General features: G+C 36.8%; 1 protein-coding gene and 1 pseudogene across 1 annotated transcript in view; one reads left to right on the top strand and one right to left on the bottom strand.

Annotated features, from left to right (window-relative positions):
* The window catches only part of RIMS1 (regulating synaptic membrane exocytosis 1), a 721,356-nt gene that overhangs the window by 623,706 nt on the left and 69,872 nt on the right, over nucleotides 1–27,778 (bottom strand). The window contains exon 3 of the mRNA XM_034647841.1: nucleotides 13,299–13,464. The gene's annotated coding sequence lies outside the window, so the exon portion shown is untranslated. The remainder of the gene's footprint in view (nucleotides 1–13,298; nucleotides 13,465–27,778) is intronic.
* On the top strand, nucleotides 26,661–27,462 carry LOC109489206 (annotated as a pseudogene).

The raw sequence follows: 27,778 nt of genomic DNA, 5'->3' as shown, positions 1-27,778 counted from the left end.
TTTGAACATTTTTTCATGTGTCTGTTAGCCATTTGTATGTCTTCATTGGAAAAGTGTCTGTTCATATCTTGTGCCCATTTTTTGATTTGATTATTTGTTTCCCATGTATTGAGTTTGAGAAGTTCTTTGTAGATCTTGGATACTAGCCTTTTATCTGTAGTGTCATTTGCAAATATCTTCTCCCATTCCGTGGGCTGCCTCTCAGTTTTTTTAACTGTTTCCTTGGCTGTGGGTATTTACCCCAAAGATACAGACGTAGTGAAGAGAAGGGCCATATGCACCCTAATATTCATAGCAGCATTGTCCACAATAGCTAAATTGTGGAAGGAGCTGAGATGCCCTTCAACAGATGACTGGATTAAGAAGAGGTGGTCCATATATCAATGGAATATTACTCAGCCATCAGAAAGAACAATTACACAACATTTGCAGCAACATGGATGGGACTGGAGGAGATTATGCTAAGTGAAATAAGTCAAGCAGAGAAAGACAATTATCATATGGTTTCACTCATTTATGGAACATAAGAAATAGGAAGATTGGTAGGAGAAGGAAAGGAAGAATGAAGGGGGGGTAAACAGAAGGGGGAATGAACCATGAGAGACTGTGGACTCTGGGAAACAAACTGAGGGCTTCAGAGGGGAGGGGAGTGGGGGATTGGGATAGGCCGGTGATGGGTATTAAGGAGGGCACATATTGCATGGTGCACTGGGTGTTATATGCAAATAATGAATCATGGAACATTGCATCAAAAACTGGGGATGTACTGTATGGTGACTAATATAACAAAATAAAAATTATTAAAAAAAAGAAAAAGGACATAACATAATGTGAACATGAAATATATATTTTCTGTGTATGACATTTCTTCTTTAAGATTGCCTGTACATAGTATAACCTTTCCAAATTTCCTGATATTCTATTCCTTAACTATTTTGTAGAACTTATTGATAAAACCAGTTCAGGTAATTATTTTGTGGCAAGGTTTTCAACTATTGATTAAAATTCCTTAATGCTAATAAGACTATTCAGATTTTCTATCTTTTCATAAGTCAGTTTGATAAGTGATAGAATTCTCGGAATTTCATCTATATTTTCAAGTGTATTGGTATAACTCTTTTCAAACTATCTTCTTTTTATCTTTTTAATGTCAGCAGAACTTATATCCCTTTTTCTATTTCTTCATATTACTGATTTGAACCTTCTTTCTTTAATTTTTTTTTCCTTTTTCAGGGATAGAGGGATAAATTTACCTAGATATTTGCAAATATTATTAATTTTTCAAAAAAACCCTATGTTTTGGCTTTATTGATTTTATTAGGTAGGGTTAGTTTTATTCAAATAATAGTGGCTTAATAAATATAGAATTTTATCTTTATCTCACATAAAAGTTTGGAGAGGACTCTCCAGAGTCAGCATAGAGGTTTTTACTCATGAAGATTATAAGGAATCAAGATCTTTCCATTACATCATTTCATCTTTGTCCTCATGGTTCAGAACAGGGGAAAAAATAATTAAGATAAGAGCAAACAGCATCCAGTAGCTCTCTTTTAAGGAAGATTCCCCAAAGTTGCCACAAAGAACATATACTAACTTACCATAAAACAAAACCTAGTCCCCTAACTATAACTGGTTGCAACTGTAGTTATTATTCTGGACCACCATGTGCCCACATAAATACTTAATATAATATTAATTAATAAGGATAAAGTGAGAATAGATCATGGGAGGAAATGAATAGTCTCTGCAACACTGATCTTTAATATCACATATGAATTTTCTGGTTCTGCTCTTATTCTCATTATCTTTCTTTCTACAAAGATTGAGGTTATTTTTCATTCTCACTTCTTTAGTTGTATAAGCATCTAATTAATATTCAAAATCAGAACATCAATATGAGTTATTTGCAACTTATAATCAAAGATACATAATTACTCTCTAAATTCTCTCAGTTAGATGTGAAAATGAAATAAATGCTTTACAACACTCAAACTCATCCTTTATTTTTCAGGTATTATGGTATGATAATTTACTATGCACAGGATAAAATACTAGTCAGTTTTGGAATTTAAGGAATTCTTGTTTTCATTCTCTTGCCTTTTTTTTTTTGCATTTTCCAACATTCTAGAATAAAAATCAATTGCATTTTAACCAAGAAAAAAAAACTTAACCAGAAAATGAGAATCAGAGATAATTAAAAGGACCAAAGCAGAACAACGAATAAAATGAGCTAGCCAACCAAATACACATGAGCAATATATTAGAAAAACAAAATAAAAATTAATGATAAGTACTAGAAAATGTCATGATTAGCTTCAAATAAAAATATATTCCGTCCAAAATTCAAAATATCTTCATGCATTATTAAGCAAAGAAAATCAAAGTAATAATGATATTGCTGACTATAAAAAAATCAGAACATGTTGAATTGTCTAATACGCCCCTATTGCTTTCTGATGACCTGAATTGTGCCACATATATCCTCTGATAAGACACCAGTCATGAGGCCATACTGCATGTGGAAATCTAGTAGCCATAGCCAAATCAGTATAGCACAGTCACACTGCTAACAGAAATCTGGAGTAACAGCCACCTCCGTCAGTCTCCTTAGCATGTTTACTCAGACAGAAAATTAGCAAATCTCATTTACCGAAGTCATTAAGTTACACTCATCCAACACCTAATCAATGACCATCTTCTCTTCCTATAGGAGGTAATATATCTCTTAAGTTAGAATTCCATTTCCTAAAGTACTTTACATCCTTTGTCATTATTGACCAATCTAAACATTTGGTATTAGAACCTGCAGAACATCCTGGGACCTGCACACAAAAACTTCTAAGAATTTGCAAAGAAATTATGTGTTTTCTAGGGAATATGGATCAAATAGCAACTGATTGTTAGAAAAAGTAAAGAGAGTCAAACCTGGAAATTAAAAAAATGTGAATTTAATATATATCTTGGTAATACTGGGGGAACACTATTAAAATTTGTGAAAGACGGTATTGTAAAAATTAGCCTAATTTTTTAAAAAGATTCTATTTATTTATTTGAGGGAGAGAGAGAAAGAGAGACAGCAAGAGAGAGAACACAAGAGCAGGGGGAGGGAGAAGCAGGCTCCCTGATGAGCTGGAGCCCATTTTGGGGCTTGAGCTTAGGACCCTGAAATCATGGCCTGAGCTGAAGGCAGATACTCAACTGATGAGCCACTCAGGCACCCCAAAATTAGCCTAATTTTATAGAAACCATTTCTTAGCATAATAGGAAAAATTCTTTCTCATGACATTGGACCAGTTAGAACTGTATGCCTTGATATTTGTGTTTTTCATATAGACATAAAAACTAGAAAAATACATTCTTTCCAACCTCCATTGCCTCATGGCTTCTGCCTGTTGCTGTGCCTCCCTGTCATTTCATCACCAGCTTTTACTGCTAACATCCTCAATTTCTTTTGTTATCTCTCGTTTAAACTGCCTGAGATAATCCAGGGGTCGCATAGCCTCAAAGCTGCTTGCCCAGCATATTATTGCGGTTTCCTTACACCAATGCCCATATCCAGCTGATCACCTGTGATCAGATCTGAGGTCATGCAGTACCGTGAGGCAACTTATGAATAAGGAACTGCCTAGAGATGATTCCCTCATCAGAAAATGTGATTGCCTCAGAAGGAAATTGTGAGCATGGTGGACATTTTGAGGCTAGTCCTGCTAACATGCACATGTGACCAAAGGGCAAGATTTCTTAAAAGAGAATTCATTTTGTGACGCAAAGGCCAGTCAAGATGGCAGTTTTCCTGTAGAGAGCCTCATAAATAGGCATGCCTCACTTGAGATAAGGGACACATACTCTCCTGGCCCATGGCAATTGGGTCTATGTACTAAGAAGAGGGATTTTTTTAGGGAATTCTGACAAAAGAGTGATACGTGCTTTCTTTCTCTGTCCACAGACAGTTTTTTACTCTCAGAATGTGTTGATAAATGTAATGATGAAATATAACAGTTCTTAATATCCATGTTTTTTTCCTCCACGGCATTGGAACAGCTTGTCAAGGAGACAAAGCTACTGTCAATGAAATAGGACCAAATTTTCTTTCAGTTATCTTCTAGATCTAGAATGGCAAATGTACGTCATATCTTAGACAAGAACAACTGTTTGGTAGTGATTGTCTAATGTCCTGAGTGGAGAAGAATCCTGAGGCCTCAACCGGGGTTAGTGGGCAAAGAGGTGAAGATTTTTAGCAAGCATGCTATAGGAACACAAGGAGAGAGTGGCAGCATACATGTTTGACCTGAAATCCCTGATTTAGATGCTTCTTAGTTATCTAAAAAGAGACAGCAGCAAGTTAGCCAAAGATCATTGGGTTTGGAGTCAGATTTTTGTCTGAATATTGATGCCATAACTTTCTTTCATATTTTATATTTTTAAATATTAAAATATTTACTGTATCTAAGTATTTTCAAATTTAAATTTTTTCCATATTTAATGAGCAGCTATTATGCATCAGTTATTGTTTAGGTAATGATACAAAATGCTGAGCAAAAGAACACATGGACCCAGACTTATAACATGAGTAAAACATTAATCAAACAATCATAAAAATAAGTATATAGTACAACTTTAGACAACCATTAGGAAGGAGCGGTACCTAATGTCATACAAGCTTATACTGAGGAGATATAAGCACCTACCAACAGTGTGACCTTGGACAAGTTACTTAACCCCTCTCTGAATCTGCATGAGATAGAGCTGACAACACATCATAGGGATTTGTAAAAGTTAACTGACAATATATCCAGTTTGTAAATAATAAATAGATGCATAAGTTATATTATTATGCCAACAAATACACGATTTATAGAATATATGCATGTCCACTGAGATATCCTATTTAGTAATGGTACATGAAAAAGCATAGTTCTTGTGAATATATGTAGACATTCATCTTTTTCTGCTGAATGTACATATTCTATATATTCCTTACAATCAATGTTAGCAGTTCAGGTGCACAAAGAAAACTGGTACAGTTCCAGGAAAAATAGGACTTTCACCAAGAAAAGGAAAGAATCATGAGCATTGATAATCACACAAAATAACTAGGTCCAGTAGCATGTTGCAGGATTGTGGACTAGCAAAAAATATCAAGAGAATGCCCTTCCTCCTGGAAGATAAGGGTTTTGTTTGACCCTACAATTTGAATGACATGATTTAAATACATTACTAATGAAAAAAGTAACCTAAGAAGGGACATATAGAAATCAAAACTTACTGAACATAGGGGTACAATGGGGACATAGTGGGAAAGAAGTTAAAGGTGGGAGCAAGTCGAGACCCTTCTCATAACCTGGGAAGCCTTGATCATGAGAGCACAGACTTTGGATGCAGACATCACAGGTTCTAATCTTAACTTGGCTAATAGCCATTTGTGTAACCGTGGGGAGATTGTTAATCTCTCTGTGCCTCACATTCTCATCTGTACAAACAGGAAACATAATAGTACTTCTCTTCTTGGGTTAAATGAAATAATATAATTAAGGTACTTAGAGCAGTTCTTGGATCATAGAAGTGCAAGCATTAGTTGTTGTTATCATTATTATCACATTTATGGAGTCCCTTAGATGAAAGCACCAAAACGGGAATAAAGGGTGATATTCAGTGAGATGTCAGCTGCTTCCATCTGTGATTTCTAGTCATCAGTCAAAATAAAAATTATCGCAGTTAGGAATGTTTTCACTATAAGTACCACCCTACCTGTTACCAGGATAAGTAGCAGTAACCATGGCTTAATAAATAAAGATATTTAATTATCTTATATGTATTAAGAAGACGAGTGGTAAGGGGTCAGTGATTTGGTGTAGGAGCTCAACATATTATGAAAGAACAAGACTCCTCTTATTCTTTTCATCAGTCATCCTCAGATTATTGGCTTTTTCCCTCATGATCACAAGACAGCTGTCACATCTACAAACATAAAAACCCTTGACTAAGGGGAATGAAGTTTTCATTGCTAGGAGACAAACAGGTTTCCAGTCTATACAAAACTGAAATTCTGTTAAAAAGGAAGAAGGGGGTATGGTTCCTGACCTGGAAACTAACAATGTCTAACACTTCTCAGTTGTAGTTTCAAAGGCAATGGAAATCACTACCTCTAGCAAGTTGAAAGTATATATAATATTTAGAGTCAAAAATCTTGAGGTATCTGGATGAAAGAAGACAGAAGAGTTGACAGTGCTTTGGGCAAGGTTTTCACAGTGAATATTAAGTGTAACTGTGTGCATAAAAACATAGATTTATTTTCAGAAATGCAAATGAAACACCTGGAATAACTGAAAATAATATAGCTGTGTATCTTGTATTATCACTCCCCATTGTATATATTATAAGAATTATCAAAAATGTTTTGAATTGATATTTAAACCTAGATCCTCTAAAAACTGGTCTTCTTTTGCTGTCTTTTTATACAGCAAAATTCTGGAAAGAGCTGACTCTACTTGTCTTCTGCTCTTCTGCCAATGCTGTTCTTTTTTCCCATTTTATTTTTTTAAATTTTTTAAAATAATTTTTATTTTGTTATATTAGTTGCTAATGCCGTTCTATCTTGAACACTTTCCAGTAAGACTCTTACCAGCATTGCTCCATCTGATCTCCTCTCATCAAGATCATCAAGATCATCAATACCTCCATGCTGCCAAGTGCTACGGTCACTCAATATCTGACAGAGGCCGTAACTTGCACCTTAAATATTTTCTTCACCTCCTAACATTCTGGATGTTCTTGCTGGTCCTCCCTTACTATATCCCCTTTACCTTCCCAAATGTTAAATGTTAAGATCAATACAACCTTGTTAGAACCATGTTCTTAGAACCATGTTAAGATCAATCCATTAGACCCCTTTTCTTCTTTAACCACACACATTCTCTAGCTGACACATTGAGTCCTTTTGGCTTTAAATACCATCTCTGATGTCAAACACTCCAAACATGAAATCTCCATTCCAAACTGTTCACCTGAAATCTGGAGTCATATATGCCCAGCAGGTACCTGAAACTTCACATATCCCAAACTATATTCCTAATCCCACTCCCCCCACCAAAACTTGCTCTTATGTGCATTTTCTCTAGATTAGTATTTGATCCCACACTTTACCCAGCTGCTCAGTCTTCTAAACTTTGAAATTATTCTTGACTCCTCTCATTCTTCACTGTCCCTCAGCCAATCAACTGGTGAATCCTGTAGGTTTTATGTTCAAAGTATGTCTTGACTATGGCCACTTGTTATCACCTTTATCTTGTCATTCTGCTCCAAACCACTGTTTCTAGTTATTGCTATAACTGGTCTCCTTACTTCCACCTTCCTTCCTACAATCTATTCACACACAAGAGTCAAAATAATTTTTTTTTAACATAAGTCAGATCATATGACTCCTTTGCTCAAAACATTCCAATAGCTCTTGATCTCCCTCTGAGTAAAGCCTAAGCCCCTACAGTAGCCTCTACAGCCCTAGAAGTTACAGCCCGCCATGACCTCTCCCATCTCCTTTTCCTCCACTCTATACCATGCTCACTACATTCCAGTGACTGGTTCCTTCACACTTCCTGAGTGTTCCAGGCATGCTCCTGCTCCCTCTGGTTGACGAGTTCTTCCTCAAATAACCACGTGGCTTGTCTCTCTTTTCTTCTATGTTCCTTTTCAAATACCTCAGAGGTACTTAAGAGGTCTTCCTTAACCACCTGTTTAAAATACTATTTCTTACCCCTATCCCCCTCTACTATTCCCCATAGTCACTATAACCAACTGACATACATATTTGTTTGTTTGTTGTCTGCGTCCTTCCACCAGAACGTTTGCAACGCAAGATCAGTGACCAAGTCTGTTGTGTTCACGGCAATGGCCAGGACATGGAAGTGCCTGGCCCCTAGCAGGTGTTCAAGTATATGTATTTAAGGTATGAGTGTATCAATGAATGCCTATTTGCTGAATAATCATTTATGTGTATCAATGAATGGCTATTTGCTGAATAATCATTTATTTTTTATATTTATATAAACCTCATATAAATTTTGAGACTGTTTTCAGTCTTGTAAATTAATTTTTTCAATAGGTTCCTTTCTTTCAATCAGGTAATGATAGTAACATTTTGTCTTGTGATTTTTATATATATATATATATATATAGTTTAATGTATATATATAATGCATAAAATATATCTTATGATATACACCTTCAAGTATAAAACTTACCTTGTAAATTCCATTAACTTTTTATGTTGTATTTTTAACAATGTTTTTCATATATTAGAGTCTTCTATTAACTATCGACATAAATGTTTTATTTGTTTAAAAAGATCATATTGAAATAATGATGCTATGAAAGAGATCATCTTTGCTATTTGGGGGCCCTTTTCCTATAACTCAATATTTTAATAATCTAATTGAAAATCAGCCCAAGATCAAATGCTGTGATTTTTCTGAATATACCAATTAACACCTTGAAAACATAAGGCACTTCTTATTTCTGTTCGGCCTGACACTATTACATAATTTGTTCCTGTTTTATGTAAAATATTTTGATGAACTTGTTTTAGCACATCCTCATTAATATTGTAGCCCTTATACAAATGTTAATAGTTTCAGGAACACACACACATAAATGCACATGGTAATGCCTAAACAAATTCATTAACAGAGGTCTTTAGAAAAAGATGAAAACATAATTGCAGACAAAGCTTTTGTTTTCTGGCTACTAATAATTTCTCACACATACTAACAAAAATCACCAAAGTTAATCAAATGGGAGAGAATTTTAAAATTTTGCTTTGGAATGTCTCTTATATCTTCCCTCCTCTCCCTACTCCCCCCCATCCCCTACATTTTAGCTCGTACCTACTTTTCAATGAGAATCTTTTTTTTTTTTTATCCTAACTGAATGAATTGAAATCATTCTACAGAATGCCTACATTTCTATTTATGGACCATACTCTCCATATATTGTACATCTTTCTCTCACCCCTTCTCACTCTGCTCCAGTTCCCTTCTCTTCTTCCTTAATCCATTGGCTTCCACATTCTTGCTATTACCCAGGATTTATTGATTACATTCTCTGGGGGTTGTCTTTTTGCATATCTCATTATTGTTTGGAAATAATATAATAATGTTTCTTTTTCTCAGTCTCTGTCCTCTGTTACTCTGCTTACTTTCTTCTGAGGTGATTCCATCTTAATCGCAAATTAACTATCATTTGATAGTTAATGGGAAATAACCATAACATTTTGGATCTCGATATCTAACTGATTTCATTCTGGTTATTAATGACAAACTGAAATTCAACATCACTGAAAAGATTAAGAATGACGTTTTCCCTCTTAAGTCTTCTCCATTCTCATTTTTCTCATCTGCATTACTCATTCCCTCCTATACTCCTCCAATTTATGAGTCTGGTATAATTCTGTTTCTTTTCTCTGTCTTCAAGTTTGTAAGCCTACAAATTAGTAATGAATAACTGTTTATAAATGACAGAATTTCTTTAAAAATTGGCTTTTAGTTATAGATTTTATTGTTGTATTCGAATAAAAACAAAATTATTTAGAAGACCATAACTTCAAATAAAACATCATAAGTTTGTAAGAAGTTAGTCTTATTATTACATTATCAAGGTAGGTCAAGCCAAAATAAAAATTTCAAATCCTTTTGATGTGTTTTTTCCCTTAGCTCTAAAATCTATGCTTTCCTTTTATTAACTAAAACTTGTTTTCATATAAACTTTCATAATTACCTGTTATTTGGTTTTTAAGCTTGTTCACTAATTTCTCTCAGTTGTATAGTGTTCAGAGTTTGAAAAACACGTTTATGCCCCTAAAAGTATTGAACAGCAGCAGGAGATAAACAATATCATTCTCCATATATAGATGAGGACATGGGGGCTCAGAGAGGTTGATTTTCTTGTTTATGTCATATATCTTAGAAAGGGCACCAGAACTAGAAAGCAGGTGTTCCAACCCCTGGACAATCACTAGCTTTGACTATCCCACAGATGTCTCTAGATTAGAACACTCATAAAAATACACATAAAAACATTCTCTTGGTCATTCAGGGATTAAGTGTTCTACCGTGACATGACAAATAAACCAGTAATGCATTTTGCTTCTCTCACAATATATGAGCATATATTTGTATAGCTCCAATCTACTTTGTGGTATGTGTGATTTGAGTTTGCCTCCCTCAAATGTTTAGTAGTTGTATCTTTGTATTTTGGGACAGAGAGATGTTATGGGACATTAGAGACCCCAGTGTTCAGACTAAAATTTTTATTTTAATTAGATAATCAGGTTGGATTCTATAAATTTAACACAGAAAAAAAAAAAGATAAGCTGAAGCACCTTGGGCTAGTCATTTTACCTTGCTGGACCTCAGCTTTCAACTTCTCCATCTAATAAAAGGAAGGAGATAGACTTATTCATTATCATAATAATATAAGGATAATAGTAAAATCTCCAATGAATTGAGGGCCGAGCACTATGCTAAATCCTTACATTCACTATCTCATTTAATATTCACAAAAATCCTTTGAGGAGAAGACTATTATTATCTCCAATTTACAGATAGTGAAATGAAGTCCCAGAGAGCCAGCTTCCCAAGGTATGTGGCTAATGAATGCAGGTGGGATTTGGACTTAGGCCTGTTCTACCCTGAGGTCTGTGTTCACAACTCCCAGGCATCAAGGCCTCTCACTGCTACACCACCACCGCGATTTCTATGGTCTCTGACAGCAACATGTTTTATTCTTCTTCTATTAAACAGACTTGGAATTATTTCCTGTTTTCTCATTATCCATCGAAACATTCGGGACTTGTTCCCTTAATTATGAATCAATACTTGTTTTTTAACTTAAACAAGTAGGCAAGGGAAAAATAAATGGAAAGTCATTGGAAGTTCTTAAATTGATGTTGGATGTTGCTAAATTAAGAAAGCCCATCATTCAAGGAGAGCTTTGTTAATAAAATTTCAATTAAAGCAAAATCACATAGTTCTACTACTAGCAACAATGAAAAATCTACTCCCAACAGCCTTTTTCTCATTTAGAACATTACATTTGAATAACCTCAACTATAGATGTTTGTAATGCATGCAATTGCAAGTCCTCAATTTCTCTCCACAAGTGTTTATATAAGTATATATAATTAAATTAATTAATTAAAATTATAATTATATCAACATGTAATCTTAAAGATATCACAAATCAATAAACTGCATCAAACAATTTTCAATATGATGCTTAAATTGAAAGAAAACTATGTTTGCAAAAGTATTTGGGATTGTTATTTTTCTTGCTGGAATGGATACAGAGATAACAGTAAACAGAAGTAATATCTCATTTGTTCTTTGTTTCTAAACAACTAAAAGTTTCAGGGGGCCACTAATTCTAGTAATAACTCTGAAGTCATTTCTTATTCTGAATGTAATCTTTATTTTTATATACTTTGATGTATTTACTATCAAAATTCTGCTATTAAAAAAAGAGAAATATATTCAAGGAAATAATTTGATCTGTTTTGATGGACCACTTAAATTTTTGCTTTAAAATAAACTTTGACTGGGGCGCCTGGGTGGCACAGCGGTTAAGCTTCTGCCTTCGGCTCAGGGCGTGATCCCGGCGTTATGGGATCGAGCCCCACATCAGGCTCTTCCACTATGAGCCTGCTTCTTCCTCTCCCACTCCCCCTGCTTGTGTTCCCTCTCTCGCTGGCTGTCTCTATCTCTGTCAAATAAATAAATAAAATCTTTAAAAAAAAATAAAATAAAATAAAATAAACTTTGACTATGCACACACATTACAGAGACAAGGGAAACAGTCAAGAAATGAAAAAAAAAACAAATTAATGCATGTCATAATTAGGGTTTGTAAATTATTTCAACTATTTTAAAGCAAAAAAAGAGTTAGGTAATTCTGACTAAGAACTTAGTTTCAGTTTGCAAATCAAGAAAGCATAAAATAGTGAAAATATTAACCAAACCTACCAGGTAATAATTTTGGATTTAAATTCATTTTTGCTCACAATATCTTTTGAAGACCTTCTGTTGCATTGATACTTGAGGACAATCCTCAATAATAAATAGAAAATAATCTGTTCCACAAAATATGTATTTCTCTTAATATATGTATTCATGTCATATGCTCCTTAAACTCAATGCAAAGTGCACTTAATGTCAGCTGGCTGGAAAAGTAACATAATTGCTTATAGCAAATGTTAGTTATGTTCAAGAGAAAAAGATAATTATCTTTCCAAATATATAGGTCTTCAACAGCTTCCTATTATTGCGAAAGCCCCATCCATTAGGTTCTCCAGTCATTGTTTATTACTAACTTAGGCCTGGCTCTAACTCTCCATCTGGTTTCCTACCTTTTGAAAAAGCCCACGTATGAATCTCAGCAATCTTTGGCTGCTTTAGTACCAGACTCAATCTAGATGTGAATCTGAAAAGGGTCCTTGCCCCTCCCCCCCGGGTGCTACTCTAATTACTTTTTCTCCTTGTTAGGACCCCAAATTAATGCAAGTCCAAGTCATGCCTACAGAGAAATTCCACCCACACACCCCTGAGCCATACATACGTTCCCTAAAAGGATGGTTCTCAGGAAAGATGATGGAAAGGAAATGTGTTCAACACTAGAGGAAGGAAAGTTATCCAAGAAACCTGGAGGCTCAATGGCAGCTGCCTCCATTCAGAAATCTTTTGTGAAGGACTCCTCGGGCGAGGCAATGTGAAGACAAGGGACAATTAAAAGTAGGAAGCAAAGGTTATAGACTCCAGGGATATCAGAGAACAAGACGGAGGAGATAAGAGTCTCAACACAAGAGGAAAGGAGCCAATAGAAATTATCAACTGGACTGAAAATTCCATTTGGCTTTTGTTGAAGGCCTTTCTTAGTCTTCTCTTCCATCTTTCTGACAACTCAATACGACCTTCCACAAATTTAATTTTTAATAGAAAATAAGTATGGATCCCAAGTGAGAAGGTGTTTCTACACCTGGAAAAAGGTGAATTTTGTCTATGAAATACAGTAGTCTCCCTTTATCCATGGGGGATACATTCCAAGACTCCCATTGGCTGCCTTAAAATTGCAGATAATACCGAACGCAATAAATACTGTTTTTCCCTATACACATGTATGTACCTATGATAAAGTCTATTTTATAAATTAGGCACAGCAATAGATTAACAACCATAATTAATAATAAAATGGAACAATTATAATAATATACTGTAATAAAAGTTATGTGAATGTGGTCTCTGTACTGTACTCACCGTTCTTCTTCTTGTCATGATATGAGATGATAAAATGTCTACATGATGAGATGAAGTGAGGTCAATGACACAAGCTTGGTGACGTAGCATTTGGCTACAACTGACCTTCTGATAATTTGTCTGAAGGAAGATCATCTGCTTCCAGAGTGCAGTTGACATCGAGTAACTGAAACCACAGAAAGTGAATCCGTGCATAAGGAGGACGACTATATCAGGTAGTGTTTAGTCGAATCAAAAAATGAATAAAATCTTTTGAAAAGAAACCACAGCAACAGCCTCTTTTTTTCTTTACAAAAAGGAATTAATTCCATCCAGCTTGATTCATTAAAACAGATTAAAATTGGATCCTCTTTGTCTCTGTTGACCTTCATCTTTGAATGAGGCTTCATAAGCTCTTACAATAAATTTCTCCGGAGATTTTTGGTATCAGTTGCAATTTCCAGGAATTAATAAAAAAAAAGATACTTTGATAGAATCATAAACAGAAATTATGAAAGCCCTATTTCCTCTTCTTTCAGGACATTATTGTGCAATGGAATAAGCACCAAGAACCACAATGTAGAACGAAGCACCATGCCTGCAATTTTCTGGCTATTTGACCCAGACAAGTCACTTAAGCTTTCTGAGTCTCAGCTTCCTTGTCTGGAGGATAAAGATAATGATATTTGCCAATTAAAAAATAAATAACATAAAAACGGTTAATAAACACATAAAATATTCAACTTAATTAGTAATCAAATAAATAGAATCAAAAGATTTGTTGAATTGGCAACCATCTCCCACATACCCAGTGTTGGTAAAAGCTAAATGAGACAAGCACTTTCACACTTTGTTGGAAGCAAAATGTCAGCATGTACCAGGAACTTTAAAAATGCTCATGTAATTTGACTCAGCAAATCTCTTTCTAGGAATCTAGAAAAATACAGACTACATGTTGTTCACAAAGATAATTATAGAAGGTATTTATAACAGTAGAAAGTTTGAATCTTTCTAAATATTTGGAGGAAGCCCAACAATAAAACTGACCATAAATAAGGTGCACATAACAAAGCAACCTTAGAATATATGCATATTGATAAGTCCATGTGGGCGGGTTAGAAATCAGTTGTAAACTATCTTAGTGGCTTCATCAGCTGCCAAATATGAAAGGAGATTATATTTCTTTGTACATTCCAACTGTCATAACCCCAGTTCCCCGTTGGTGCATTTGTCTGCCTTGCTCACAACATTCCTAGCAGCTATCATGCCTCAGAAATGAGGTATAACCCAAGCTCATCACCCATATGCTCACAGTTCAATTGAGAAGATGCTGTCCTTCTTACCCCAGGCTGATTGGGAGAAAATCGACTGCATTTTTGACAATCTTATTCTCTACCAATGTGGCCTATCTGACTCATATAGCTAGGACCAGAACTCACAGCCCACTTCTCAAAGTTTGAGTTACTCAGTCTTAATAACACCAACAGTCCAGTCTACACAAAGCTATGCAAGCTTATTCCCGTACAGTGTTTGAAGAGGCAAATAAAAGATTTAGCTTGACTACCCTCCCACCATAGTCCAAATCCTGATTTCCAACCAGCAGATTCTTAGACAAAAAGAGGGGTGAGCCACAGTCCAAGGCAGGAGTTGGCAAACTAGCTCACTGGCCAAATCTGGTCAGCTGCTTATTTTGTAAAGCTTTATTGAAACATAACCACACTCCTCATTTACATATCATCTATGGCTGCTTATGTGCTACAATGGCAATGTCAAGTAGTTGCAACAGAGACCAAACAGCTTGCAAAGCCCAAGGGATGCCTGGGTGGCTTAGTTGTTAAGCATCTGACTCTTGATCTCAGCTCAGTCTTGATCTCAGGGTTTTAAGTTCAAGCCCCATTCTGAGTGTTGGGCTCCATGTTGCGTGTGGGGCTCCACACTGAGCTAGGAGTCTACTTAAAAAGAAAAAAAAAAGTTTCACTTCCAAACAGCCTGAAAAGGGTTAAAATATTTACTCTTTGGCCCTTTGAAGAAAACATTTTCCAACAGTTGATCTAAGGTCAGGAAATACACCCAGAGGTTAGAAGTTGGAAAGCTAGCCCCCTGGTTAAAAAAGTCAGGGCAGCTAAACTGAACCTGTACTATAGAATTACAGACCCAATAAAAGGGGAGTCAAGAAAGAACAAGTTAAAAGAAGATAATACAGGAGACTGAGAAGCTCACCCTGTGTATATCCACTGATTGCACAGGGTCACACAGAGACAGATTAGTAGACAAAAATCTCACAGCAAAAGGTGGCGGCATCCTGTTCTGCAAATCTCATTCTGTTTTCTTCCACACTGATAATCAGGATAAAGAAAGGACTTCCAGAACACCACTAACACAAAGCTGTCTTGAGACAGGGGATAAATCTGGAGGAAAATCAAGTCTCTTGGGCTCAAGAGCGCTTCTTTGATACATGACTCTTGTCTACACCTGGCCTGTATGGTGGCCCTAGTCCAGAGCAGCCTATAGAGGATAGTTTGGCTTTCCCTCTCTGGTAACTGCAACAGGCCTCAGGGCATGGGTTCAATGGTGACATCTTACCAGGCAAGGCACTGTACACAATGTGGGTGTATACAAAGTATACAGAAATAGATTTTTCAGAAAACAATTTGACTTATATTTTGACACCTCCCTCTGCCTTTTTCCTGAGATCACCTCTGTGTCCACCCAGAGGATTAAGTTGCACATCCATAAGATGCAAAGTGAAGGGGCTATGAAGGCCTAGATCCCCCACTATCGACACACAAAATCAGCCACTGAATCATCTCCTATTTCTATCTGCAAATTCCCTACAAATCCATATCAACCTTTGCTATTTTTCTCAACTCTCAGGGATAAAAGACTCATTCTGTTCCCCCACCATGTTGGAGAACTAGAAACTTTATGAGGTCATCTGAGATCCATGTCCCTGAACACATCATAGAAACTGTTTTTGGGGACTTGCATATCCCCAGGGATCTACTAAAAAGTCAACCAAGAAAGGAGGCCATAGGTTCCCTCTTCCTCAGAGTCCACTGATCCTTCAGGACGTTCTGTTCCTACACATACTCCCTACGGAGAAGGGAATAAGGCCTCTTCTCACACACAGCCTTGTTGGATCTCAGAACCATTAGGTTCCCTCCCAAGTGACCCCTCCCTCTAGTCAAAGGTATGTAATTTTTCCCCTAAGTCTTAGGACTAGGTCTGACTCATCATATTTTCTTCTCAAATCTATTGTTTGCTACCCTTCACCCTTTCTAGTACTTGCAGGGCCTGAGCTCTTGAAACTTAAAAGCCAGAAGTAGCTCCTTCCTCTGCTGTTTTTGGCCAACACATCTTCTCCCCAAAGCAATGATCCAGGGTAGCCTCTTGCCTTGATCTGGGATAGAGGGACAAAGGGGAATAGCAAGAGCCAGAAGATATTGGTTAAAATTTGTTTTATATTTCAAAAACATAATCCCACTGAAACCAATCACTCATGTTATTCCTCTTTTATCAATGAAATACGCCATAGATCATGGGGCCAAGAATCCATGTCAGTTACTACCTCCTTATTATGCACACATATAATCCCCCTACCAAAATACACTCAAACACACAGTTAAAACACATGGGGAACATTTTTGCCATATATATAAGACATCAAAGCTTATCTATCTCTATCAAGACATATAAATATCAAGATATATATCAAAATTTTAGATATATAAATGCATAAGATTTGTGACAAATCGTTGAAAAAAGAAAGGGAAGGAAACACTGGCAAAGGACACAAAGCAGCAATCTACAAAAGAAAGAATACAAGTGGCATATGTAAATGTGTACCAAGAAATTAAAATAAATATAGAGTCACGTAGGGACATTAATAGGAATACAGTTTCCTAGGCCCTACCTTGGTGTACAGGTACAAAATTTTGAAGGATTAGGATGAACTTTAAATTCTCTAAAGTAGACATCAATATACTTACAGAAAGTGAAATCACCATCACACACCAACAATAAGGACAACAAGCAACAATCACATCTGAATATGGTACACTACTGAGAGCACATTTCCTTCTCTACCTGTTATCTTCCATCCAAGATTCCAATGTATTTTCCTGCAGTGGGGGGGGGGTGTCCTATAATCTACTTATATAACAGTTTTTTCCTAAACCTTTTTTTAAAATTAAAATTTTTACTGCTATTATTCAGTTTCAAATATTTGCATGCCTGTACAGCCTCTTTATCTAAGAAGATTTCTTTTGTCTCAACTTAGAAAGGAGAGCTTCTCAGTTACTGGTTTTCAGGTCTTTGGGCTTGTACACACTGCCTTAATTACTTTATAGAATTCCACCGATAGCACAGAAACCATAGCAGCTGCCTAAATGAACATATGCCTCACATGAGACTCAAATATGTGTTCAGCGTGTCCTGTTACTTGGTGCTACCTTGATGCATTCAAAGTGAGTAACACAGTGATGAAATTCCATAGACAAATGTGAGTCAAACATAACCTAAATGAAAGTCTCTGGAAACAGACTGGTTTAAAGTGGCCTGCTCTGTGGTAACAATTGCATTTGCATTTATTAACCAAATGTAAACAAGATATGCTATAAAGGAAAGGAAAATGAGAAACAGTTCTACCATCACAAAATGATTCTATTTAGAACACTGCCATCATCTCTTGGCAGAAATATCTTGTTGGCTTCATTTTGGAGCAGATTGCTTTGAATTGTTTTCAACCACTCCAAAATGTGGGTGCCAGGCTCTATAGCTAGTACATTAATGCCAATGTTTGTTAACTGACCAGAAAACAAAAAAATCACATTCTAGTAAACTATATCCATGTTCTTAGATCAGCTCCTGCCCTAAACCATAATCGGAAAGCCTTTATAAAAGTCTGTAGGAAAGTCCTGGTATGGAAGATAACAGAATTTGCAGGTACACTCTCTGGCATCTTTCCTGAGCTGCTTTGCATCCAAATAATACTCATTCCTTTTTCCTATGCTTAAGTACCACTTAAAAAAAAAAAAAGATTTATTTATCTGGGGCAGGGAAGGGCAAAGGGAGAGCCCTCACATAGGGCTCAATCCCAGACCAGGAGACCATGACCTGAGCCAAAACCAGAAGTTGCATGCTTTGCCGACTGTGCCACTCAGGAGCCCCGCTTAAGAAACACTTTTAAAAATTCCTCTGTTATTGCACAGGTTGTGTTGTACTATAATCATCTGTTTATATGTCTGCTTCAGCTCCTCAATCAAAAGCAACTTAAGAAAAGCCATCTCTGGTATTATTGCCTCTAACATAATCCTGCCTGATAAATCCTAGCTAAGTAAATAAGGAATTTCATGACCAAGGAATAATAAAACCATGCTTATATATTTAAGTCTAGCCAGGCTTTGTAAAAATGATGGAACAAACCATCTTATTCAATGTGTAAAATGGACAATGTGAATAGTGTGTGTTAATTCTTATCATATATAAAATTCAATTAACATTTTAATGCAAGATCTACATAGTGTGGACACTCATTAAACATTAGCAGTTGATTTATTTTTCCATTTGTACATGGTGAAGGACTTCTGCATAAAGTCTTTTAGAGATGAGCCTGATGTGGCTGGCTCAGGTGAGCCTCTACTAAAGCCAAATCTAGCCCTTCTTTATTCACCATAAAGAATCAGCTCTTATCAAAAATAGCTGTAAGAAACGTGGATTTTTCCTAATGATTTTCTCCAGTACATTCTATTGAAGACTTTGAGGAGAAATAGAGAGGGTTTACATGTACACCCCACATCAATCAGCTTGATTAACATTACATTTCACATTTCTGTTCTTCCCTAAATCATTCTTCTTCCACACTACTATCCAGGGCTCCTATCACTTTCTCTGACCTTCCACCAGCCCATGGCCTTGACCTCTGCAAACGGGTACCTCCCAAGGCCTTGCACACAGATCTTCCCTGCCATATGCACAGCCCTATGCCCAGTCTACACTTAGCCACTCTCTCGTATGAACAGACCACAGTGGAGAGGTCACCTTTCAAGTAAATACTGACAGCTCATTATGTCTAAAATTTCTCATGAAACAGCAATTAGTCAAAATAAAGTGGGTGATAGGTAGGAAGGAACTCACTTCTGGTATTTGGAGATTCTAAATAAAAATAGTTAATAAAAATTTAGCAAAAACCTTCAACAAATTCTAAATATTCAAACAGGAATTAATACCTGTTTCTTAAGAAATTTTTTCTAATTCTAATGATCCCATAATTCTTGTCTCAGATTTATAGGACTCTTTTAGACCTCCTCTTTAACAGACTGTGGAATAGCTAGTATCACAGGTAGAGATATGGCGTATTTACCATTTAATCAATTTATTCAGTTCCATTCCATTCTTGAGTACAGTTGTAGGCACAATAAAGGTGATCCTATGTCACTGGTAATCTTGAGTGGTGAGAATATATGTGCCTGTCTTATTTTCTTTTGTATCTTCCCTCATTTAAGAATTTTTTTTCAAAACTCTTTATTTTCTTAACCATTTTGGGATAAGTCAAAGATTCCTTCCACTTACTTATTGTTTTCTTCTGTGACATGCAGTAACTTTCTGCTCATTTATCCTTCAACTCCTCTTTCCTTGACACTCCTTTGCAAACCCTCTCCTTCTTCCTCCTATCCCTCATCTGTGAACAGTTCTCCAGCACAGTCCCTAGAAGTCTCCCTTATGGAAAACCCCAGGAAAAGGGGACCATCTGTAGGAGCACAGTGCCTGGGGAGGTAAGCAGAACTGGAAGGCAAGAGAAGCACTGAAAGCAGGTCAGTTATTTTCCTCAGTTGGTTCCCTAACATGTGTGCTTACCTAGAAAGATGTTCTTGTCAAAGCAGGAGAAAATAATTGACACAAGATGAAAGGTCTGTTATCAAGAGTTATAGTATGAAGCATTAGGAGGTAAGTGTTACAATCAGTAAAAATCAGAAAGCATGGAATGGCAACCTTCAATAGAAAAATCCCTGCTTATTACAAAAGTGATCTCTCTAAGTGCTCCCTGAGTCTTAGAAGCAAATGACTCCAGAATTTCCAGATTCTCCAGAACTAACAGGGAATTAGGGCCACGCAACTAAACAGAAGGAAATCTGGGAAGGTTGCACTTTGCCTGTAAATGATACAAAGCCTATCAGCATATTCTAATATAAGTGCAAACTACTATTACCTCAAAAGTAAAATTTGTAAGGCAAATAAATATCTTTAAATTGAAGACATGTAATACTGATAGTTTCCTAATAAGATTTTATAAATATTGCTGGAGGAATTACCTTTTTCTTTCATTGAAACTGTCAAAGCAAAAACTTCATAGGCCTAAGTTAAACAGACAAAGATTTTATTCTAGACTATTTCAATAAGAGAGAGACCAGAGCTTGGTCTGAACTAAATTCTGCGGAAAAGAAGAAACTGGAGAGGTTTTAAGAATGAGGTTAGAGGAATTGTAGGCAACCTGTGTTTGCTATTTGGCCTTACCCAAAGGAAAGGTAACTCTCATATTTTCATGTCAGGAGGTAGTTTTGCAACCTGGAGCAACATGACCAAGGAAGTTAGTTCGCACTCTCCCAGGGAATTAGGAGATACCTCATATCTGATAGCCAATGATATAGGCACTATCTTCTTTGATGATTACACTTCAAAAGGATGGCTCCGGGTCCTTGACAAAGACATTCCTGGTGGTAATACTGGCAAAAGGCAGGGAAAAGATTTACATACAATTCAAAGGAGGCAAAGAATTTGCAATTACAAGTTTTCCAAAGTAAATGCTCTAAGAAAAGGGGCGCCTGGGTGGCACAGTCCTTAAGCTTCTGCTTTCCGCTCAGGGCGTGATCCCGGCATTCTGGGTTCGAGCCCCACATCAGGCTTCTCCACTGGAAGCCTGCTTCTTCCTCTCCCACTCCCCCTGCTTGTGTTCTCGCTCTCACTGGCTGTCTGTCTCTGTCAAATAAATAAATAAAATCTTAAAAAAAAGATGCTCTAAGAAAAGAGGGGCCAAGGGGCGCCTGGGTGGCACAGCGGCTGAGCATCTGCCTTCGGCTCAGGGCGTGATCCCGGCGTTATGGGATCGAGTCCCACATCAGGCTCCTCTGCTAGGAGCCTGCTTCTTCCTCTCCCACTCCCCCTGCTTGTGTTCCCTCTTTCGCTGGCTGTCTCTGTCTGTGGAAAAAAAAAAAAAAAAAAACCTTAAAAAAAAAAAGAAAGAAAAGAGAGGTCAGGGGCCTAGAGTTGAGCCATCTTAGTCAGAATATTTAGAGGACTTCTTTGACTCTCACTATTCCAAGAGGATAATTCATGTACTGTTTAAAAGAATGGTCATTAGAGCAATGCCAACCCTACATCAATGCCTCCTCTTAATAAAAGTTTTTAAGACTATTGTCAATAAAATCACATTCGGAATTCATTGTCTTCAAATTAATTAAAAAAGAACATGTTTGTTTTAAAAAGAACTACTTAACTTCTAACAATATTAAAAAACCTTACAATGGCATTTGTTTTGATTTCGGAACATTCCTAGGGTGACAGTGCTGATTAGTGCTGAAAACGATTTAATTGTATTAAATAACTTTGAATAAACAAAATGATTCTTATTTGGATATGTCTTTATTCAGTGGTTCAGGGTATTCCTAAGATACCTGAAATAAACAGTCAATTCAGAAGGGCAAAAATCCCATTTACTCCTTCTTCAGGCTATATAGTTCTCTTTCCACAAATATTTTAAATTTCTATTATAGGCAAAGGATAACACTCCATGATTTAATAGATTAAAAATTTGATAAGGCTCATCTTTGCTCTTAAATTCACACACTAACTAGATTATACAAGTCACCGAGTTTCTTTAATACAAGGCAGATAGAAATCAGTGCCATAAAAGAATGTCAATTGCTATGGTGTTACCAAAACAGGAAAAATCACATCCTATTAATTAACTCTCTTTTAGTCCATCAGTACCTTAGCCAAGTATCAAAAGTGGCAAGTAACATAGACCCTCTCGATTTCTTTTAAGGAGAAGAATGAAACATTAGCAAAATATAGATTTATTTCATGGAACCTGAGCCCAGCCCTCAGAAGCAAACAGATCCAGAAAATGGACATCAAATTTACTCTCTCTGTCTCTCTGGATTGACGTGGTCTCTTACCCCTGCTTCTCCCCCTTCAATTTTCCTTTTTTCCCTAATTGCCTTTTCTACTCTGGCATACAGAAAGCTAAACATTATGGCTGGCTCAGATCTTAATTTGCATCTTTTTTCAGTAAAGAGCTAAAAAAGACTGACCCATGTCTCACAGACCCAAATCCAAATAGCCTGGAGAAAGCATCTAAGTGGCCTAATTTGGGCCAGATCCGTATCCGTGTCCAAAAGATAGCTACAGGTTGAGGATATTGAGATATAATGAAGCCCACCCAATGAGTGAGGTGAAGAACTCCCAGACAAGGGAAAGCTAAGTTAGGGCATTAACTCAGAATATGTATAAGACAACGGGATAGATGCTAGGCCAAGGGAGTAATTACCATCTTTTATCAATAAACATTCTGGGGAATTACATCTTAGCAGAGATTAGATTCTAAAGTCATACATTGAAAAGCCACGTAAAGACAAAATTATCTTTGAAATATCTTAAATAGCCCTAAATTCTCTCATCCATGTGGTTGGATGTATATAACCCTAGTATCTTACAAAATGTTGTGGCTACAAATAGCAAATGACCTTGACTCAATTGGCTTAAAGAAAAAGGAAGAAAACTTGTCATCTCACAAACAAATTATCCAAGGTTTGTTAACTGAGTTGTTCAATGACATTATGGCACCAAAGTAATTTTCATCTGACTGTTTTCCCATTCTCAGCATGTCTGATTATCCCAAGCTAGCACCCTTTGTGCTCACAAATGGCCACAGCCCAGGGACTCAATCCATATAGGAAAATATAGTCTCTTCCTTGTTCATCTAATTTAAGAAGTGATGCAAACTCTTTCCCAAAGCCCCCTCTTCTCAGTAGATCTCCCTCAAATCTCAATCAGAAATGGGGCAGAATTCACCCTAAACAAACCACTTGCTAGAATAGGCTCATTGAAATAGATTTATAACAATCAGATCTTACCCAGAAGCTAATCTGGGCAAAGCTGGACACCATACAATATCGGGGCTCTTTCAACATGGAGGACGCAGAAAATGAATAATTTGGCACTCACAAAACTCCTGATTCCAGTCATGCTTATTTTAGGTCTAATTAATACAAAGAAAAGAGTGAAAATAAACCTCAGATTTCATCAAACCCAATGAATTCCAAGATTAACAATGTTGTGTGTACTGTCTATTGACATCCTGTGACCTGGTAATTTGGAATATTCTTTGGGAACTTCTTGCCTAGGCTATGTAGGTGATGCTCTAAAGCCCAAATGATAATTAAAGAAGTGAAATAAAATTAATATTTTAATCCAAATGGAAGTGATATGAATAAATAGGCAGCTTGTGAAAAATTCATTTGGATAAGATGAGAGGATTATTTTCACTGGCCCAGTTGTTTTGTGGTTTAACTCACAGGGGATCATGTTGCCCTCAGGCACTGTGGGGGATCCACCTGTGAAGGCTGAGAGTTATGTACCACACTATTTCTCTAGGACATCAACACGGTCATATTCTGGCTTCCTTGAAATATCTGCCTTTTTGTGTCAATTTGCACTAAATTCCCACTAAGCTCTGGGAAACATGGCTCTATGCTATAGAAATTTGCCTTCGGGTAGCAAAAACAGTTTTATCTTGAAATTTTGCCCACATGTTTAATTGTAGATTTGCTGCTTTTGTTTTTAATTGTTGATTGTGCTTAACTATAACCTCCCTGAGAGCAAGTCTTTGATAGTCACAACATCAAGTTTGAAGCCAGGGTCATAGTGATCAAAAAATGTCCAATGAATGAAAGAATATATTTTCTTTCTTTACCCATTTCTGCACTTTTGCCCAAACCACAAATATTCTGCCAGTTGCCTTATACGCTCATAAATATCTCTGGTAACTGAACAGCACAACCCCCTTAGAAAATGTTGCACAGCAACAAATATGTGTATCAAACATCTAATACTAACATTGAACAGAGTGTACAGCCAGTCTCAAAGGTGGAGCAGGGCTCCCTAGTTCTTAAGTGTGAGCAGTGCACAGTGACTTCCTTCCAAATAATACATTACAGGAAGGAGACAAGTTTTAAGTGGAGAAACTTGACAAACACTACCTCAGCCAGGTGATCAAAGTCAACATCAACAGTGAAAACTCACGGTGATAGTTTTTCCCTTTTTTATGATGTGTTAAGAATGGCATGTTACCTCTGTGATCTTCTTCTCCAAAACCATAATCCTGTTCTAGTCGTGAGAAAAACACCAGTAAATCCCAACTGAGAGACATTCTACAAACTACTGGACCAATAATCCTCAAAACCACGAAGGTCATCAAAAACAAGGAAAGTCTGAGAAACCGGGCAAGTCAAGAGGAGCCTTAGGAGACACGATGACTAAATTGTCACATGATACACTCAGTGGGACAGAAAAAGGACATTGGGTAAAAAGGAAATCTGAATCAAGTATGGACTTTGTTTAATAATAACGTATCAATATTTGGTTCATTAATTGTAACAAATGTACCACACTAATACTGCCAGAAGTTAATAATAAGGGAAACTAAGTGTAGGGTATATGGGAACTCTATACTATTGTAATTTTTCTGTAAAACTAATTCTTCTGTTCTAAAAATACAGGATCTTTACTCACATTCATCTGGAGTGGAGAGGGGAGAAATGCAATCACCAAACACCAAAAGATGGCCTTTCAGTAGATTCTCCCCTCCTCTTCGCTCCCCAATGGAGAAATGAATCAACACCTGTGATCCATCAATGTGATAATGCATGCCTTCTTCCATGCTTTCTTTCTGGCGAGAGTGAATAAAGTGTGTGGCTGGAGGCCAGGACTATTAGTGTAGAGGAGGCTGCTGCACGTGGCTATAAGAGGAGCACAAATTGACAATACAATTTGTCAAATCACTAGGTGTACACATGATACCACCATCAGGTTACCTCTCCACATCGCCTGTCCTGGCAGAACCAAAATACTGCTGCTTTTTCCAAGTTTCATGATATTTTGCCACAGGTTTTAACCCCCTAAAAGATTGCACTTTCTTACTTTCAGCAATGACTTTGAACTCAACTAATTTTTGTGCTTCATGATTAATCATTCAGAAAGGGTCTGTCCTTGCTCTAAGATTTTTATTTCACACCTCAAATCCCCAAATACTTGGGTTTATACAGCGTGACCTGCTTGAGCTTCTTTTTTCCCAGAATTGTTATGCTGTAAGCGTCTTCCTCCTTTACAATGGTCCATCTCTTCACTGAGTTATCCTCTGTCTTCAATTCTTCCTTGTCCCTGACTAATTTAAATTATGAAACAAATCCACAACATTTCAAAGGAATCTTTTCCCATCAGCCAAGATCATTCACCAGCCAGGAAAGCCTTGGGGCAACAAAGTTACCCAGTAAATCTTGATGAAGATCAGTGAGATCTAGAATTTGCTTCCTTCTGTTGGGTAACTTATAAATGTAGCAATAATACGACGTATCCTAAATTCATTACCAGTTATGGGCATATTAGATATTTTATTTTGGAATGTGTTGCATATTGGTTTACAGAAAAAGAATTGCAAAGCCTGCCATCGAATTCCTCCTCTATGTCATTTGACAAGGAGGCACTAAAAACAATTGCAACAGCTGGATATATCCTGCGATCATGAGCCATATACTTTATATAGAAACTGAGAGTTTCAAAAGTTTGAAGCAGTTAAATCAACCAACTTTTAAATAAGTTAAAAATAAATAGTTGCTTAAACTGTCAACCAAAATCATAATTTTGATTAGAGAGAGACAACACAAATAAGTTTGACCTGTGACCCTAACTTAAAGAAACCCATCTGTTAATGATATCAATCAAAAAAGTAGCACAAATGCCATACGATTCCACTCATAAATGGAATCTAAAAAAAAAAAAAGAATATATAAACAAAAAGCAGAATCATAACTATATATACAAAGAACAAACTGATGGTTGCCAGAGGGGAGAGGAGGATTGGGCAAAATTGGGAAAGGGCCTCCAGTTATGGAATGAATAAGTCACAGGAATAAAAGCAGAGCATAAGGAATACAGCTAACGATAATGGTGATTAATGGGACAGATGGTAACTATACTTGTGGTGCACATAGCATAATGTATGAATTTGTCAAATCACTAAGTTGTACACCTGATACTAATATAACATTGCATATCAACTGTATTCAAATAAGAAAAATTTTCAAAAATCAAAGTAGATGGCTCCAGCCATCCAAGATGCTGAAAGGAAAGAAGGCTTAGGGAAAGAAGGTGTCCCCCACCCCTGCTGTCATGAAGGAGCAGGAGGCCAAGAAGGTGGTCAATCCCCTGTTTGAGAAAAGACCCTAGAAATCTGGCATCAGACAAGACATCCAGCCCAAAAACGACCTCATCCTCATCCACTTTGTCCAACGGCCCCACTGCATCTGGCTGCAGTGGCAAAGGGCTATTCTCTATATAAGTCAAAAAGAGCCTCCCACGATTAACCAGTTCCTCCGGGCCCTAGACCACCAAACAGCTACTCAACTGCTTAAGCTGGCCCACAAATACAGATCAAGAGAAGAAGCAGAGATTGTTGCCCCAGGCTGAGAAGAAAGCTGCCAGCAAAGGGGATGTCCCCACTAAGAGGCCGCCTGTCCTTCAAGCTGAGGTTAATACTATCACCACCATGGTGGAAAACAAGAAGCCTCAGCTGGTAGTGACTGCACATGCTGTGGATCCCATTGAGCTGACTGCCTTCCTGCCTGTCCTGTGTCATAAGATGGGAGTTCCCTACTGCATTATCAAGGGGAAGGCCAGGCTGGAGTGTCTGGTCCACAGGAAGACATGAACCACTGTCACCTTCACACAGGTTAGTTTGGAAGACAAAGGAACTCTGACTAAGCAGGCAGAAGCTATCAGGACTGACTACAATGACAGATATGATGAGATCTGCCATCACTGGGGAGGCAATGTTTTAAGTCCAAAGGCAGTGGCTCACATTGCCAAATTGGAAAAGGCAAGGGCTAAAGAACTGGCCACCAAACTGGGTTAATTGTATGCTGTTGAATTTTCTGTGAAACAAAGTCATAAAAAGTTCTCTTTCAAAAAAATCAAAGTAGCACAAAAAGCTACTTTTTTCTTTTCTTTTTTTAAATGAAAACAGACAAACCGAGACTGCTTATTTGAAATAGATGGGTTTCTAGTCATTCTTTGACCAAATTTATTTTGGTTCAATTTTCAAAAACTAGTAACAAAAATGTGTAAGATATATCTGTGACAATCTCTAATTTCATGATCTTTGTTTTTTGAAAGATTACAAATAATGTACTATTATCAACAGATATATTACCTATCTATCATCTATTTAT

The sequence above is a fragment of the Ailuropoda melanoleuca genome, chromosome 19, assembly GCF_002007445.2.
Source record: "Ailuropoda melanoleuca isolate Jingjing chromosome 19, ASM200744v2, whole genome shotgun sequence".
Lineage (NCBI taxonomy): Eukaryota > Metazoa > Chordata > Mammalia > Carnivora > Ursidae > Ailuropoda > Ailuropoda melanoleuca.
The sequence above is the reverse complement of the archived record's forward strand: the minus strand, read 5'-3'. Positions and strand labels throughout refer to the sequence as shown.